The sequence below is a fragment of the Protopterus annectens genome, chromosome 10.part0 (genome assembly GCF_019279795.1).
Source record: "Protopterus annectens isolate FY-2018-M chromosome 10.part0, PAN1.0, whole genome shotgun sequence".
In the NCBI taxonomy this organism is placed as follows: domain Eukaryota; kingdom Metazoa; phylum Chordata; order Ceratodontiformes; family Protopteridae; genus Protopterus; species Protopterus annectens.
The window spans coordinates 1,683,080,577-1,683,096,990 of NC_056744.1; the positions used below are offsets into that span (position 1 = coordinate 1,683,080,577).

General features: G+C 37.5%; 1 protein-coding gene across 1 annotated transcript in view; it reads left to right on the forward strand.

Moving 5' to 3' along the window:
- Window positions 1–316: 316 nt before the first annotated feature.
- Window positions 317–16,414, forward strand: part of LOC122813896 (probable G-protein coupled receptor 141) — a 233,689-nt gene continuing 217,591 nt past the window's right edge. Inside the window, exon 1 of the mRNA XM_044086438.1 lies at window positions 317–422. The gene's annotated coding sequence lies outside the window, so the exon portion shown is untranslated. The remainder of the gene's footprint in view (window positions 423–16,414) is intronic.

Here is a 16,414-nt window from a genome sequence, read left to right on the forward strand (position 1 = left end):
ATTTTGCAAAAAACTGAAAATATGCACAAGGTGATTTGTACTTAAATGAGAAAAGATGTTCTACAAAAGCACTGAAGTATGTTTTCTAACTGCTAGATTATGTAAGTTTTATTGTATTGCCTGATTTTTTTTTTTTTTTTGTTAAACAAATTCTTATCGGAGACAGTACTGTGCCCATTGGTTTTGTATGAGGAAGATGGATTGTGGTAATTAAAGTTGAGTAACTCTTGCCTCACCACTGCTCTGACATCAACAGCAGGAAATGTGTTTGCTGGATTAACATTTTTTTCAGTAAATGTTAATATCCTTCCTTTTTTAACAGCTTTTACTGATATACATTTTGGTGAAAAGAAATTTTTCAGGCTGCCCAGCAGCAGAAAAGGAGCATCAGATATCCTGTCAACACTGCATTCTGCAGACAGGTAAGACATTTGTTAAGTAATCTAGTTACAGAAATTAGCCGTCTAATAGCAGAGTTATCTAGTGTATGCAACTCATGCAACCAAAACATTAGTCATTGTACCAGATTTCTGAAAGTAGGAACAGAAAAGCAATTAAAAAGAGGAACTTTTGCATGGCACTTCCTAAAAGTGGCAGTGACTAGTAAAGTACAAACAACACCTAACCAATGCAGTTAGAAATTATTTTTAATAGTGTGAGCCTAAATGAAGAAATATTATAGGCAACATTTTCAACAAATTGTCAAATAAAGTAATTTGCAGGGTTGTGTTCAATTCATAATAAGGTGCACATACAAAAATTATACACATATAAACAGAAAAGAAAGCATCCAGTTTATTAGAAGCTAATTCGTTGTTTTACAGGGCACATTCTCAAGGTCTACAGAGAGGTCCAGAGAGTCATAAATTTGTTGAACAAGATCAAGGCCTATTAGTGATTGAAAAGCATGATACCCCAGATTTCAGGCTGGAATTGTGCTTATTTGGACATCCAGTGGCTTCTTGAAGTCATGGAGTGATGAAATGAGTTTAATTGAAGGTGAATTTACTCCACACACATGAAGTTCCATGAGATATGACGTTGTAATGTTTTATGATACAGTTAATATTATTTCTATCGAGTCTGAGTGCCTACTTGCATTCAGGATACAGGGGGAGGGGTGTTATTCATAGTAAAGGGCTTCAAACAGTAAGGAGTCCTTTAATACACTGTATGAGAGGCATAGGACTCTTCTAACAAAGAGATAAATACACTGAGGAAAGAAAGAGCTGAATTTTATAGCTATAAGGCAAACACTGAAACCTTTGGTCCTCTTTATAAGGAATTTGTGTACCTTAAAACATCAACATAATTGATCAGACAACAACTACATAAACAGGAACAGTTACTTCTCTGGCAAGGCTGTCAGTCCCACAGGATCCAGTGGGCATGTCTGTATGCTTTGCAAATGGTAAATGAGTATGAAATGAAAAGTTATCATCTAAATACCCCAAAGCCTTTTACTATCTTGTGAACTTTTAAGTTGTCACTCATCAATACAACAGAAAGCTGCAAGGGGAGGGGGTGCCAAATACCAATAGTAATTTTTTTATCACTGAAGGCAAATAATTTTACTGCGCTATTTTTGTAGAATGTTAAGTGCTGTATGAAAGGAGATGGTGTCAGGCTCTCAGTTTGGAAAAGGGCAATGCTACTAGGTTTGCAGTCCTCTGCATATCTGGCAAGCAAGAACTTGCAATCAGTTTTCCTAGCTGAGGAAAAAAATATCAAAAAAGGAGTGGCCCCAAGATCACCAATGCATAAACCATCTATGTTGACTATTGTATGGTAAACTGCATGAGACAAAAGATCAGTACATCCCAAATAAATAGACAGAGAAAATCATCCCATAGAAAACAAGGTGTGTTTACTTTAACAGACTCATTTGGCACCCAGTTTTGGTCCCTAATCTGGTGTCCCTCAATGCTAGGCTAAGGAGCAAAAGAAAAGCTCCATTCCCTGATCTGGCACTTTTTCCTTGTCTCCTAAGGAGGAGCATCAGGTCCTAATGTCATCATACTCTACAAGAGAAAAAAATGTCCATTCTCCAATCTGGTGCTCCTTCCCTCCCAAGGAGGAGACCCAGGTCCTAATGTCCTCCTGCTAAACTGCACACCCTTACATTTACTTAATGACAAAAACAATGAATAAAAAATGGATCCACAAGTCATGCACCCTGACATTGAAAGCAGGGGGTGGTTGCCCCCTTAACCCCCACCTTAGGTACACTTCTGTTCCTTAAGCTAAGAACATGAACAGTAATGTCCATATTCAAAAATGTACTATATAAAACTGAGTTCTCTGTTTAATACAAGTAACAATGGTTTCATAGGTTCATAGGAGATTACCAGGCTAATAGCTCAAGAGCCTTTACAGGCCTAGTCAATATAACCCAATTTTACCTAGTAAATGGCCCCTAGGGGCAGGAGGATGGCATGGGGGTTGTGCCTATGACTAGCATATTTTACAGACTGCCCCTGTCCATAAGGAACATAGGCACCACCCCAGGTGTGAATTCATAATTCCCCATCCACGTAAAAGAAATGGGTCTTGAAGAGGGCCAAGGAGGGACTCTGCTTAACATGAATAGGAAGCCTATTACAAAGAAGGGGCAATCTCTGAGACACATGACTGTTTCTACAGCAGGTTCTGTTCGATATACTAAGTTTAGATGCCTTGAACAGGTGACTTTCATACTGCTTGTCTTGCAGATATATAGCTCCTCCATCATGACTGGATTTGTGAGTGCCTTGTAGGTCAGGCATAGGTCACACTTTAATAGTCAATAGAAGACAGAGCAAAGGGAAAGGGCTTTCAGTCTATCTGCATACAGCATGTTGTTTACACACTGCATTTTCTTACTGAGGACTCTCTGAGGTTGCTCCAGCTGTTGTAAGTGCCTAGTTAAGTATATTCAAATGGTGCATTGTACTCATTATTAGTCTAACGAGGCTGTGTACAGTGGGACTACAATCTCCCTGGATCTGGATGCCATATATTTACTTATAAGTTGTGCCACATAGTATGAATTCCTCACCACCATGGACACATAACAGTCAAGGTTCAGGCGACTATCTGCCTGAGTATCTAGATCCCTTACCTCTGAGTCATATCTTAGGGTTCTGTAGTTAATGTTGTAGTTAGCAGGGGTATTTGATTTCCCAAAGGGTACAATAATGGGTTCATCATATTTAGTTTCAGGCCATGGTTCTGAACCAAACATTTGCCTGATTTAGACCCTCCTGAATTATATCAACATAATTGGGGAATTCAGTGATTGTCCCCCACTTGCAGTCGGCTGCAGACTTTGTCATCCAGAGACCTTTCACATTGGCCTTGGCATCCATGAAATATATACATATATATATATATGTGTGTGTGTGTGTGTGTGTGTGTGTGTGTGTGTGTGTGTGTGTGTGTGTGTGTGTGTGTGTGTGTGTGTGTTTGTATGTATATATATATATATATATATATATATATATATATATATATATATATATATATACTGAACAGGAGGGGTCCCAACGCTGAGCTTTGTGGCACAGCAATAGTAACTGGCCTCTTGCTGGAACTTGAATCACCCATTTTAACCACACATTTCCTGTACTTGAAACAATTGGCTATCCATCTGGTGACACAGGGATCTATGCCCAGTTTTATGAGCTTACTTATAATACCTGAATGGGGAATTGTGTTAAATGCCTTGGCCAGGTTGAGGTAGGTGGTATGTGCTGCTTTGCCCTCATCGATGGCCTTAGTGACTTTTTCAAAGAAGTCCACCAGATTTAGTAGGCATGATCTGTCCTGGATGAAGCTGAATTGGATTGGGTCCACTGTTTGGTACTTTCCTTTGTCTTTATTTATCAATTCCATGATTATTCTTTCCAATGCCTTGCAAACAAGCCTAAGCAAGCTTATAGGTCCATAATTTCCCAGGTCAGTTTGCAGTCCTCCCTTATGCAGAGGGATGGCTGTAGCTGTTCTCCATTTTCTCAGAACAGAGCTGGTCCATAATAATGTGGATAAATAGAGATCCTACTGGGCTTGATAGGTGCTGATTAAAGTTATTTAAGAAGCAACATGGTATATCGTGGGTCTATATTACGTGACTGAACAGTTAAATGTTTGAACACGTAAAATAATCGACCCCTAAATATCAAACTGTCAGAATGTCGAACGGTTCAATGGAGATCTCCGTACAATGCAGACATGGAAGTTTTCCATTGTCTACACTGTAGTGAAATCTTGGAGTTGGTATATTTAAGTAGAGGGGGTTAGGAGGGCACAGCCCCCGAAATGGGGGGTGCAGGGGGGCTTGCCCCCCCTGCTTAGAACATTTTAGTGGTTTGTTTGTGTGTGTGTGTTTTTTTTTTTTTGCCGTTCGACATTATGGTGTTTTAATATTTAGGGGTCAATTATTACATGTTCGAACATTTGACTGTTTGATCACATAATAGAGACCCGTATATCGTCAGGTCCCATTTATGCTGTGTTTTTAGCTTTGGAAAGCACAGTGGTTACCTGTTCATTGGTGATAACTGGGGGAGAAGTGGTGGAGGATATTTCTTGGAGGAAAACGGGGGGTGTTAGGGAAGTAAAGTTTGAGCTGAATTTATCAGCCAGCAGATTTACTATATCTTCTGGCTGAGTATCAGTGGTATCATTTAGAACTAATTCTGCACATTGATGGGTACCACCCTTAAGACTGCAGACATAATTGAAAAATGTCTTATGGTCATCCTTAGCTTTGGAGGCTATTTTTACCTCAAAGTCTGCTTTAAGAGACTTGACTAGTTCCCTAATTCCCTTGTTTATACTAATGAGGGACTTATTGCTCTGTTGGGTACATTCCCTCTTACTTCTCTACAGGATATTCTTTTTTTTGTTGTACAACCTATTAAGACCAGGGGTCCACGAGGATGGTTTGTCCCTGGCTTATTTCGGTTCAGTACTGCCATTTCTGTGCAGTTGTTTATGTGGTAATACAGGGCTTTTGTGCACTCCTCTGCATAAGCTTTTGTGTTTTCTTTATTTGGAGAGCTTGGAATCTATCTATGCCATCACCTATTAAAAAGTAGTTTGCCTTAGAAAAGTTCTTAAAGTTTTTGGTGTTTGTTGGGGGTCTAGTTTTACCTTAATTTTCAGGGAGACTGCTTTGTGATCTGATCTTACAGTAAGGACATCACACATGGTGAGGGGGGGTGTAGCACTCTTCATATTTGTGAGTACCAGATCTAGGATATTTGTTTCCTTGTTGAGAGTGCAGACCAGCTGCTCCAGAGTACTTGAATTCACAAAGTCAAGAAATCTTTGGGTCTGTATGTTAGTTGTTGTATATGCCTCACAGTTAATCCACAGGTAGTTAAAATCACCCATGAGTATGGTATTCAGCTGGATGATGAGTGATTCAATAACTCTAGGCATGATGTGTGGAATTCCTGGTTCATGGAGGGGGACCTGTAGATAGAAAGAATATGGTAATAAACTTTTCCCATAGTCAGTTGGCCATGGGGTAGCTCAGGTATGTCATACAATCTGACCAGCCTTGAGGTGAGATTATCCTTTATGTGGATAGATACAACTCCACCTTTCACTCTTTCATGTTCAGTGAGTGAACAGAATGTATAATAGGCATTATAGCAGTTCACTGCCGAAGTGTTTTCTGTGGCTTTAAACTATGTTTCGATGACTGCACAGACATCAACATTCTCCAGGGTGAGGAGAGCTTCCAGGGAGTGCAGTTTCTATTTGAGACTCCTAGTGCTGAGCAGTAACACTTTTAGCTTGTCCTGATTAGTTTTTGATATGTTTGAAGGTTTGTATGTCTGTCAATGCCTAAAAAGCCACTGTGGAGTGGATAATGTTTTTGCCAATATCCAAAAGCCTAGAGGTGACAGATGGAGACCATCCCTGGCAAAGCAGCGTGGTCTGTCAACCACATCTTCCCAGGATGACAAATATGGGACCTCTTAGGAATGACACCAGTAGCAAAGCCAATTGTTAAAGTCGATCATTTTCTGTCTGTATTGCAGCAGCATCCTTGGAGAGTAGAATGCTGCTCAGCGTTAGGCTCATACCTGCCTCTAACACATATTCTGAGAGTTGAATCGTGTCTTTTTTCATATAGTCCAGACAGGTACATATCAGGTTATTCACGCCCACATGGACTATGACTGAGTCATACTGGTACTAAAGGGTAAGTAAAACGCCAAAAAGTAACAAACTGAGTGCAAAGAACAGAAATACCACAGAAACCTTGCTCCAGCAAGCGTAAAGAGCAGTAGTAAAGCTGCTACAAAAACCAGGAAGTAAATTTTCTTAACGCAAGTTTATTAATTAACGTTTTCGCCTTGCTTGATAGCTTGGCTTCTTCAGAGAACATTTAAAATAAAACAAAGTACCACTTTTATACTTCGTTAGAGGAAGTGATGTCAGTGAAAATAAAATACAAGCTGTTTCTTCATCCTGTCAAAACAGATATTGTATTTCACTTAAGAATTATGTTTAAAATGACAGTATATCATTTAAAAGAAAATAAAGTACATAAAAACAAATGTTAAACATGAGGTCTGTATCCAGTTGCAACTTTAAAACCAGATGTATACAAGTCAAATATTGTGTATAAAGAATAAAGTGTTATGTATAAAAAATGAAGTATTATGTATAAAAAACATTCCAATAAAATGTACCAGAAGTTGAATTGTTGATGTAAATCAATCCAAACTATTAAATGTAAAATATTACAAATCAATTTCTGATATCAATTGTTGCACCTGAAGCTCATAATGTTTAATTATAAGCTGGAGCAGTTGTATGCCCTGTATTTGGAACAGTTCTTTCAGTTCACTGAAAAATGACAGATTATTGAGTAAACCTGATGGTGCAAAGGAGTTTCTTAAACCTTTCGGTACCAGTCCCTCATGTATACATTGTTTAAAATAAGCCAATTCTAATTGTAGTTTTTTTAGTTTTAAGACGTTACTATCAAAGAGTTTCAGCTTGTCTGAGATTGTAGTCATATTGTCTCTATAAGTATCCGTACTGGTCATATTTGTAGTTGTAAAAACAAATGCTTCGGTATTTTGCATCCATGCAGCAATATTAGTTAAGTTACTTACATTATTAATAATGCCTGTAGTAGTAGTCCCACCACTCGTTTGTGCGGCAATAGGATGACCCAAAGGACCGTTGGTACCAGGAATACATGGTCTAGGTATATTTGAAGCAACATCAGCGTAACGTACACTTGATCCAGAAGCCGCATTAATGCCACCATCATTTAAAACTCTCGATGCGGCAGGTAGCGGTTGTGCTGCCGGAATGTGGACATCAGTTGAAAATGCTGAAACAGCGTGTGATAGAGTCGAGCCTCTTGCTTCTGGACTGACATTATTCACACCAACATCCCTTCTCTCAACTGCGTCTAGTCGAGCTTGAAACCTATCAAGCTTCTCCGACAAGGACGCTAGAATGGTAGTAATTTTAGTAGTGGAATCCGGGTTTTCAACCGTATATCCATCGTTGGTTGAAGCTGAAAAAATGTGCGGAGTGCTGGGGCTATCAGGTCGTTCCGTGGCCATCAAACAAACCAGTAAAAAACGCCAAAAGGTAACAAACTGAGTGCAAAAGACAAAAATACCACGGAAACCTTACTCCAGCAAACGTAGAAAGCAGTAGTAAAGCTGCTACAAAAGACCAGGAAATAACTATTCTTAACGCAAATTTATTAAATAACGTTTTCGCCTTGCTTGGTAGCTTGGCTTCTTCAGAGAACATTTAAAATAAAACAAAGTACAACTTTTATACTTCGTTAAAGGAAGTGATGTCAGTGAGGATAAATTACAAGCTGTTTCTTCATCCTGTCAAAACAGATATTGTATTTCACTTAAGAATTATGTTTAAAATGACAGTATATCATTTAAAAGAAAATAAAGTACATAAAAACAAATGTTAAACATGAGGTCTGTATCCGGTTGCAACTTTAAAACCAGATGTATACAAGTCAAATATTGTGTATAAAGAATAAAGTGTTATGTATAAAAAATGAAGTATTATGTATAAAAAACATTCCAATAAAATGTACCAGAAGTTGAATTGTTGATGTAAATCAATCCAAACTATTAAATGTAAAATATTACAAATCAATTTCTGATATCAATTGTTGCACCTGAAGCTCATAATGTTTAATTATAAGCTGGAGCAGTTGTATGCCCTGTGTTTGGAACAGTTCTTTCAGTTCACTGAAAAATGACAGATTATTGAGTAAACCTGATGGTGCAAAGGAGTTTCTTAAACTTTTCGGTACCAGTCCCTCATGTATACATTGTTTAAAATAAGCCGATTCTAATTGTAGTTTTTTTAGTTTTAAGACTTTACTATCAAAGAGTTTCAGCTTGTCTGAGATTGTAGTCATATTGTCTCTATAAGTATCCGTACTGGTCATATTTGTAGTTGTAAAAACAAATGCTTCGGTATTTTGCATCCATGCAGCAATATTAGTTAAGTTACTTACATTATTAATAGTGCCTGTAGTGGTAGTCGCACCACTTGTTTGTGCGGCAATAGGATGACCCAAGAGACCGTTGGTACAGTTAGCACCAGGAATGCATGGTCTAGGTATATTTGAAGCAACATCAGCGTAACGTGCACTTAATCCAGAAGACACATTGATGCCACCTTCATTTGAAACTCTCGATGCGGCAGGTAGCAGTTGTGCTGCCGGAATGTGGACATCAGTTGGAAGTGCTGAAACAGCGTGTGATAAAGTCAAGCCTCTTGCTTCTGGACTGGTATTATTCACATTAACATCCCTTCCTTCAACCGCGTCGAGTCGAGCTTGAAACCTATCAAGCTTCTCCGACAAAGACGCTAGAATTGTAGTAATTTTGTTGATAGGGTCCGGGTTTCATCCGAATATCCGTCGCTGGTTAAAGCTGAAAAAATATGCGGGGTGCTGGGGCTATCAGGTCGTTCCGTGGCCATCAAACAAACCAAAGAAAAACACCAAAAAGTAACAAACTGAGTGCAAAGAACAGAAATACCACAGAAACCTTGCTCCAGCAAACGTAAAGAGCAGTAGTAAAGCTGCTACAAAAACCAGGAAGTAAATTTTCTTAACGCAAGTTTATTAATTAACGTTTTCGCCTTGCTTGATAGCTTGGCTTCTTCAGAGAACATTTAAAATAAAACAAAGTACCACTTTTATACTTCGTTAGAGGAAGTGATGTCAGTGAAAATAAAATACAAGCTGTTTCTTCATCCTGTCAAAACAGATATTGTATTTCACTTAAGAATTATGTTTAAAATGACAGTATATCATTTAAAAGAAAATAAAGTACATAAAAACAAATGTTAAACATGAGGTCTGTATCCGGTTGCAACTTTAAAACCAGATGTATACAAGTCAAATATTGTGTATAAAGAATAAAGTGTTATGTATAAAAAATGAAGTATTATGTATAAAAAACATTCCAATAAAATGTACCAGAAGTTGAATTGTTGATGTAAATCAATCCAAACTATTAAATGTAAAATATTACAAATCAATTTCTGATTTCAGTTCTTTCAGTTCACTGAAAAATGACAGATTATTGAGTAAACCTGATGGTGCAAAGGAGTTAAAAAAACTACAATTAGAATCGGCTTATTTTAAACAATGTATACATGAGGGACTGGTACCGAAAGGTTTAAGAAACTCCTTTGCACCATCAGGTTTACTCAATAATCTGTCATTTTTCAGTGAACTGAAAGAACTGTTCCAAATACAGGGCATACAACTGCTCCAGCTTATAATTAAACATTATGAGCTTCAGGTGCAACAATTGATATCAGAAATTGATTTGTAATATTTTACATTTAATAGTTTGGATTGATTTACATCAACAATTCAACTTCTGGTACATTTTATTGGAATGTTTTTTATACATAATACTTCATTTTTTATACATAACACTTTATTCTTTATACACAATATTTGACTTGTATACATCTGGTTTTAAAGTTGCAACCGGATACAGACCTCATGTTTAACATTTGTTTTTATGTACTTTATTTTCTTTTAAATGATATACTGTCATTTTAAACATAATTCTTAAGTGAAATACAATATCTGTTTTGACAGGATGAAGAAACAGCTTGTATTTTATTTTCACTGACATCACTTCCTCTAACGAAGTATAAAAGTGGTACTTTGTTTTATTTTAAATGTTCTCTGAAGAAGCCAAGCTATCAAGCAAGGCAAAAACGTTAATTAATAAACTTGCGTTAAGAAAATTTACTTCCTGGTTTTTGTAGCAGCTTTACTACTGCTCTTTACGCTTGCTGGAGCAAGGTTTCCGTGGTATTTCTGTTCTTTGCACTCAGTTTGTTACTTTTTGGCGTTTTTCTTTGGTTTGTTTGATGGCCACGGAACGACCTGATAGCCCCAGCACCCCGCATATTTTTTCAGCTTTAACCAGCGACGGATATTCGGATGAAAACCCGGACCCTATCAACAAAATTACTACAATTCTAGCGTCTTTGTCGGAGAAGCTTGATAGGTTTCAAGCTCGACTCGACGCGGTTAAAGGAAGGGATGTTAATGTGAATAATACCAGTCCAGAAGCAAGAGGCTTGACTTTATCACACGCTGTTTCAGCACTTCCAACTGATGTCCACATTCCGGCAGCACAACTGCTACCTGCCGCATCGAGGGTTTCAAATGAAGGTGGCATCAATGTGTCTTCTGGATTAAGTGCACGTTACGCTGATGTTGCTTCAAATATACCTAGACCATGCATTCCTGGTGCTAACTGTACCAACGGTCTCTTGGGTCATCCTATTGCTGCACAAACGAGTGGTGCGACTACCACTACAGGCACTATTAATAATGTAAGTAACTTAACTAATATTGCTGCTTGGATGCAAAATACCGAAGCATTTGTTTTTACAACTACAAATATGACCAGTACGGATACTTATAGAGACAATATGATTACAATCTCAGACAAGCTGAAACTCTTTGATAGTAAAGTCTTAAAACTAAAAAAACTACAATTAGAATCGGCTTATTTTAAACAATGTATACATGAGGGACTGGTACCGAAAGGTTTAAGAAACTCCTTTGCACCATCAGGTTTACTCAATAATCTGTCATTTTTCAGTGAACTGAAAGAACTGTTCCAAATACAGGGCATACAACTGCTCCAGCTTATAATTAAACATTATGAGCTTCAGGTGCAACAATTGATATCAGAAATTGATTTGTAATATTTTACATTTAATAGTTTGGATTGATTTACATCAACAATTCAACTTCTGGTACATTTTATTGGAATGTTTTTTATACATAATACTTCATTTTTTATACATAACACTTTATTCTTTATACACAATATTTGACTTGTATACATCTGGTTTTAAAGTTGCAACCGGATACAGACCTCATGTTTAACATTTGTTTTTATGTACTTTATTTTCTTTTAAATGATATACTGTCATTTTAAACATAATTCTTAAGTGAAATACAATATCTGTTTTGACAGGATGAAGAAACAGCTTGTATTTTATTTTCACTGACATCACTTCCTCTAACGAAGTATAAAAGTGGTACTTTGTTTTATTTTAAATGTTCTCTGAAGAAGCCAAGCTATCAAGTAAGGCGAAAACGTTAATTAATAAACTTGCGTTAAGAAAATTTACTTCCTGGTTTTTGTAGCAGCTTTACTACTGCTCTTTACGCTTGCTGGAGCAAGGTTTCCATGGTATTTCTGTTCTTTGCACTCAGTTTGTTACTTTTTGGCATTTTTCTTTGGTTTGTTTGATGGCCACGGAACGACCTGATAGCCCCAGCACCCCGCATATTTTTTCAGCTTTAACCAGCGACGGATATTCGGATGAAAACCCGGACCCTATCAACAAAATTACTACAATTCTAGCGTCTTTGTCGGAGAAGCTTGATAGGTTTCAAGCTCGACTCGACGCGGTTGAAGGAAGGGATGTTAATGTGAATAATACCAGTCCAGAATCAAGAGGCTTGACTTTATCACACGCTGTTTCAGCACTTCCAACTGATGTCCATATTCCGGCAGCACAACCGCTACCTGCCGCATCGAGAGTTTCAAATGAAGGTGGCATCAATGTGTCTTCTGGATTAAGTGCACGTTACGCTGATGTTGCTTCAAATATACCTAGACCATGCATTCCTGGTGCTAACTGTACCAACGGTCTCTTGGGTCATCCTATTGCCGCACAAACGAGTGGTGCGACTACCACTACAGGCACTATTAATAATGTAAGTAACTTAACTAATATTGCTGCATGGATGCAAAATACCGAAGCATTTGTTTTTACAACTACAAATATGACCAGTACGGATACTTATAGAGACAATATGACTACAATCTCAGACAAGCTGAAACTCTTTGATAGTAAAGTCTTAAAACTAAAAAAACTACAATTAGAATCGGCTTATTTTAAACAATGTATACATGAGGGACTGGTACCGAAAGGTTTAAGAAACTCCTTTGCACCATCAGGTTTACTCAATAATCTGTCATTTTTCAGTGAACTGAAAGAACTGTTCCAAATACAGGGCATACAACTGCTCCAGCTTATAATTAAACATTATGAGCTTCAGGTGCAACAATTGATATCAGAAATTGATTTGTAATATTTTACATTTAATAGTTTGGATTGATTTACATCAACAATTCAACTTCTGGTACATTTTATTGGAATGTTTTTATACATAATACTTCATTTTTATACATAACACTTTATTCTTTATACACAATATTTGACTTGTATACATCTGGTTTTAAAGTTCCAACCGGATACAGACCTCATGTTTAACATTTGTTTTATGTACTTTATTTTCTTTTAAATGATATACTGTCATTTTAAACATAATTCTTAAGTGAAATACAATATCTGTTTTGACAGGATGAAGAAACAGCTTGTATTTTATTTTCACTGACATCACTTCCTCTAACGAAGTATAAAAGTGGTACTTTGTTTTATTTTAAATGTTCTCTGAAGAAGCCAAGCTATCAAGCAAGGCGAAAACGTTAATTAATAAACTTGCGTTAAGAAAATTTACTTCCTGGTTTTTGTAGCAGCTTTACTACTGCTCTTTACGCTTGCTGGAGCAAGGTTTCCATGGTATTTCTGTTCTTTGCACTAAAGGGTAAGTAACTTTGGTGCTTGTGTGATATGGTGAATCCTGGCCCTTGACAGGCAACTAACTGTAACATTCCCCATATCCAGTCTGGTAAGAGGGACATCAGTACAGAACAGCAGCCCTTTTGGCAGTTTGAAACACATCTAGAACTTTAATAAAAGTGCAATAAAACAATTAAATATCACTGTAAACATTAAATGTAGCTAAAAATAAACAATGCAAGTGCAAAAATTGTACTTAGATTTGTTTTTTTATAACCTCAGATGGTTGCAGATGCTTGCAAAAGCACTCAAAGTATTTGCATCAAACAATAAGACAAAAAATAAAATCAAGACATACAGTTTTGAATAGAGAACCCATGATTTACAACATCTTCTAATGTCATCAATAAAATATTAGAGGACAAAACAAGTAGTTCAAGGATGACAGCCAAAGTATAAGAATGAGTGAATAAGGAGAAGAAATGTTATGGTTATGCAGATAGGAAGTAGGGGAGCTAAGGAACAAAGATTTATATATATAAATATATATATATATATATACATATATATATGTGTATATATATATATATATATATATATATATATATATATATATATATATATATATATATATATATATATGTATATATATATATATATATATATATGTATATATATATATATATATATATATATATATAGTTGTGTGTGTGTGTTTTGTGTCTGTAAATACATATACATACACATGCACACACATATATGCATATAGGTATTTCAGTGATACTTAAATACACAGTAAATTTCTGATCCTTTGTCTTTTGCTGAAAAGATTTCAAGCCTGCATAAACTAGAGCTGCTGCTGCATCTTTCGGCTTTTCCTGGTTAGGGGTCGCCACAGTAGAGCTCCGGTCCCCTAATGATTGGTAGTTGATTTTTACATGCCGAGTTACCAGCCCTGGCGCACAACCTTCAACGAAGGTACGCCCATTCACGCATGTCTCCACATAGAAGACGCTCTAGCTGAGAATCGAACCAGACAGCGTCTTATTGTGAGGCGACAACGCTACCGCAGCACCACCACTGCGGATCCTGCATATACTAGAGCACTGCTCATAATTCCCTGCTGGGTGAGGGAAGTAAACCTATATTTTTTGTCTGTGACAAATAGGGTTGACACCTTTTCAAATGCCCAAAGTGGGACATTTTTTGTAGAAACGTCAGATTCACAAGGCAAAACATATAGACCTGAGAATCTTTTACATACTCCATTTTGTTTTCTGTATAAAGAAATCTGCCTGGGCTGGTGTTTTTGTTCTATGTGAGAGGTAGACACCTAAATTATCTTGGCTGCACATTTCCCATGTTTTTTCATTGGTTAATTGTCTCTTGAGTGATACTTAAAAACAAGGTGAATTTCTGGCCCTTTGCCTTTTGCGTAAATGATTTCAAGCCTGCATAAACTAAAGCAGTGCTGGTGATTTCCTGCTAGTGTTTTCCCATCCACCCTCCCCTTTGTTGATGCCTTTTTTTTTATCCTGGTGATTTTAAGTTGCCCGCCCCTACTGTAAATTGAGCTTAATAAGCTCCTCCCTTTCTACACTGCTGTTGATAATATTGAATTATTTATTTGCTTTTCCTTGTGCTTGTACTGAAAAGTGCATTTTTTTTCTCATTGCTCTACTGATTTACTTGATCTGAATTAATTTTCTAGTTAGCTGCTGGATAAATTAGTATATTCATACACTCTAGCAAACACTTGGTTTTACATCAAGAGGTCAATGGAGTCTCCATCTAGTGCACTGGGAGGTAGCCTGGTCTGTTTAGGCTGGGGAAACACTTGAGATTTCTGCAACAAGAAAATAAGTATATTTTGTGTCTCTACTGCGCTTTTTAAATTGCATTGTATTTGATCACCGTATTTTTTTTCTGCTTTTTTTACTGTTGCGACTGCATATTTTTTGCACTTGTTTTCAACTGTATTTCAGCCTAGATAGCATAGTCTAGATTTAGACCTGCTGAATCTAGCCTGTTATTGTTACATTTGAGTACTAAACCAACCATCTTACATTAATAAAGGCTCCTCTGCACCCTTGTGGCCAAAGAGTGTGGATCTAGCCTGGTCTGAGCTGGGGATTGTTGGAGGAAGGTTCATTGTGTGCTTTCCTATTGGTAGATTAACTTAAAACTGTTTAACTTCACCTGTATTTAAGCCTTGCATTTGCTCATCTCTCCGCATCACCCAACAGGGGTTAGCAGTGCCCTGTATAGACACAAACACCTTGAAATACATTTTATTCCTAGACAACTGTCTGTAGAACCCTCACAGCTTTTCTTTGTTGTACTAAAGGCAACTTAGTTGCACACTGAGGAGTATTGCCACATCCATCATTCACAAACCTCAATTTAACAACCCTGATAGCCCTAACACAAAAACTGGTCAATCTAGCCCACTCATAGGTTCATAGGTTCATAGGTTGGTACTAGGCTATCAGCCCTAGGGCCTATACAAGCCTAGCCATAACAATTCCCTGGCTATTTCTTCCCACATTATTTACTTTCCTGGACCCCTGTCTAGCAGGGCGACTGACGTGATCCCTGGGGTGAATTTCCTTTCTCCCATCCAATCGTCAAGGTTCCTCTTGAAGAGGTCCAAAGAGGCACTCTGCATGACATGTATGGGCAATCTATTCCAGAGTCTGGGGAGTCTCTGGGTCAGGAACCTATCCCTCCAGCATGTTTTCTTTATTGTGATGACAAGGTTTAGATCCCTGGAGCGTGTAGGTCTGAGGGATTGGGATTTCTTTAAGTGTAGCATGTCCAACAGCTCTGGGTTTGACATGGCCTTGTATGTTAAGCACTGATCGCCTCTTAGTAGACGATATGCGACAGAGTATAGCTGGAGTTTTTTAAGGTGGTCAGCGTAGGGCATCTGCTTTAGGCCTGTGATTCTTTTAGTGAGGTATTTCTGTGGCCTTTCCAGTTGTTGCAGATGTCTTGAGAGGTACATACCAAATGGGGCGTTGTATTCTATAATGGGTCTAATGAGGGATGAGTACAGTGGGGCAATGACCTCCTTTTTTCTGGATGAAAAGCCCTTCGTGATGAGGTGTGCCACATAGAAGGATTTCCTGACTGTTGTGGCGATGTGGTTATCAAAGGTGAGACCACTGTCCACCTGTGTCCCTAAGTCTCTTATCACACTTTCTGTGTTTAGTGTACTGCCACCTATATGGTAATTCATGGATACATGTTTTTCCCAAAGGGGATAACAATA